The sequence below is a fragment of the Nannobrachium achirus genome (assembly GCF_963921795.1).
Source record: "Nannobrachium achirus genome assembly, chromosome: 1".
Classification (NCBI taxonomy): Eukaryota; Metazoa; Chordata; class Actinopteri; order Myctophiformes; family Myctophidae; genus Nannobrachium; species Nannobrachium achirus.
Window position 1 is genome coordinate 16,829,213 of NC_137810.1, and position 3,328 is coordinate 16,832,540.

A 3,328-nucleotide genomic window follows, 5' to 3' on the forward strand; every position below is an offset into this window, starting at 1 on the left:
TGCACTCCTTTAAGCCTGCGGTAAGGTCCAAATGTTGGTGGTATAGCTGGAGAACGAATTTAAGCCTTGTTTAGTCAACATCTATGTCGAGTATATAACTTAAGTTGTAAGTTGCCTACAAAAGCAGTGGAAAACTAATTCTGGGAGAAGATGTTGCTCTAAATAGGCTGAAACAGGAGCATAGTGGTCTAGATCAGAGGTTCTCAACCTGTGGGTCGGGACCCCCAGTGGGGTCCCCGAATTATTTTGAGGGGTCCCCAGATGATTAGCTTAATGTGGAACATTGTTTTCGCACTCAAAAGTAAAAAAACCAGCATAAGGTTTAAGTGTATAAAGCGACAGAAATTGTGAAAATAGCCGATCTACATGCTCACAACGCCTCGCAACACGAGGCGTTGTGAGCATGTAGATCTGCTATTTTCACAATAGAACCGTCTCATACAAAATGTAATAGCTCAACTCTTAGTGCTCGTCAGGGTGGGGGGTCCCCAGTTAACATATGATTATTTTGGGGGTCGCGGCATGAAAGAACCACTGATCTAGATAGCCATATATTTGAAAATAATTGGTAAACATCCAGACAGTCAGTGTTGAAATCTGGAGACATTACATTACACCAGTAAGACACCTAAGGGCAAATATATGGCATTATTGGCATAAAAGGGATTCTATTGTATGGGCATTCCCAGATATGGGCTTAATATTGATGGGCATAAAAGGGATTCTATTAGTGTGGTTGCCCTAACAGGGCATCATCTGGGAATCAGATGTAGAGTTCAGCTCCATATAAGGAGATATATAGGTTAAATCCAGTCGTCTCCATGTATGGATATCCAGGGTTTGATCTTTGATGAGGTGATGTCACAACAATGTGATGTCACAAATGTCAGCAGCTATAGACATTGAGGCGTTACTCACTGACTCACGGACGTACGGACAAGATGTGACGGTTTTCATAGTTAACTGCGACCTACGGTCACAATTACATGGTATGTTCAGTTCTTATAGAGTTCTTATGGAGATGTGAGATTGTGGCTTTCTCTTTCAAGTCTATTTTTGTATCTGAAGTGAACATTCTTACAAATTCTCCACTCAATTCTGCCCTGCCTGTGGAGGGCAGAATTACTCTTCAGTGCACAGCCTGATGCAAATTAAAATAAAGAAAAGAGAAATGCTCTTCTTTGAAAGCACGTGCTTGTCTATATGTCTGATGCTCAATTGTTATTGATTAGACCACAGTTAAGTCATACTCCACCATAGCCATTTCATTTGTGCTCCCCAAAGCCCTGCCCTCTAGAGCCAAGAGATAAATGTTCATACTAATGCAAGAAGACACATACCACACACACACACACACACACACACACACACACACACACACACACACACACACACACACACACACACACACACACACACACACACACACACACACACACACCGAGTGCACTGCAGCTGTGGCCTTTGCAGTCACCCATTACAGAGAGAGAGAGAGAGAGAGAGAGAGAGAGAGAGAGAGAGAGAGAGAGAGAGAGAGAGAGACACAGAGAAGAGGGGGGGGGGGGGGGCCGAAAGAGAGAGACATTTTTTTCCACACTGACACAGAGAGTAGAGAACTTGTCCTAAGCCTATTAGTGCTATTAGGGATAGTAGCCAGTAATGATTGAAAGCCACTTAGCGCTGGTGTATTTACCAGGAGGCTCAGCCTCGGCAGGGTTAAACATGCCTGATGGATTAGCTCCGTCTGACACTGAAACCTACACACTGACCACAGCACACGCTATACGGGCAACCGCTAAGGAGAGGAGACGATCGCGGGACGTTTAGGAGAGGAGACGTTAGGAGATGAGAGGTGAGGATTAGGTGAGGACTGAGGAGAGGAGAGGAGGGGTGATTAGCAGAGAGGAAGGAAAGAATAAAGGAATGGGTCCTTAAACTGACAGCAATTCCAGTTACCTTGACGTACATTCATTTGGTGAAAGAATAAAGCTGGCTAAACGGGTTCCAGTTTAGCAGTTTATACGTGTCAGTTCATAATTCAAGCTGACGTAGAAACTATAAGTAAACCTGTGTAGTGTAGTGTATGTAATTAATAATGTAGCACGATGATGCACCTTGACCTTACATGCTGTTTTCTGGGAGGCGTGGGCTTTAATCCTACATCGACAATTTAGAGCCTTTGCCCAATTTGTGAGTCCGATGACGATCCCAATTTTGGAGAGTCCTGGACTAACGATTACCAATGTTTGGTCAAAAAGTGATACATTTCGGATAAATTTGGAAAGCTTAGATTTGATGAAAGTTTTAAAATGTAATGTAACTCTGGTTGCCCCCTGGCCTAGCAGTTCGAATCCCAATCCCAACGCACTTCGCTGCATGTCACTCCCTTATAACTCTATGGTCACTCCCCGTCTCTCTCTCTGTTTCCTGTCCATCTCCACTGTATCAATAAAGGTGGAAAGAAAAGCCCCAAAGAGATGTAAAAAAAGAGAACATTTAACTTATACGCAAGCAAATAAAATAAATAAGAGTGTAACCTTTTTGCCTATATAACAACATGCTAAAAATAGGGGACACTAAGCACTAGCCAGAAAAATCAGGACACATTGGACACACTAAGTGCAGATACGGATGACGTAATGGCTGATATATTGGCCACTGGCCAGACCAATATATGAGTCGGGCTCTATACTTCAAATGGCTGTGTGTGACTTTGACCTATTTATATACTTCTACACATTAATGTCTTCTATTCTCACTGAATGGATTTCCCTTTTAAAATGTATAATAATTACCAATAAAAGTGCAATCACAGTGTGCCTATGCAGAGGCGAGATGAAACATTCTGGCCAAAAATCACTGATCATGGAGTTATAGGTAAAAACACAAATCGGCCTGTAATAGCGCCACCATGAGGACTAGTGGGAATGTACGTGCAAAATTTCACGGACATCCCATGCAGTCCCTGCAACTCAAATGACGTCATGATGACGTCATGTTTAATGACTAAACAGATACTCTGTACTGATTCGGGGGATTTTTGGACAAAATCTGTAGGAGTACCATCCTCAGAAAAATAGTTTTGCTAACATCGGCCTAATGGTGGCGCTACAACAGGCCTATGTGAAAGATTTGGGTTAGAGGTTTTGCTCTGCCACCCAGGGAGTGTACGTGGACAGCTTCGCTTCCATCATGCCAACCGTGCCGGAGATTAGTTGTCCACAGATGGAAAGACACACAGACGGACCGATGGGCAGACAGGGTAGACAGGATAGTCTCGGCCATGCCTTTAGTCCTGGCAGACACAATAAGAAACTAGAAGCAATGC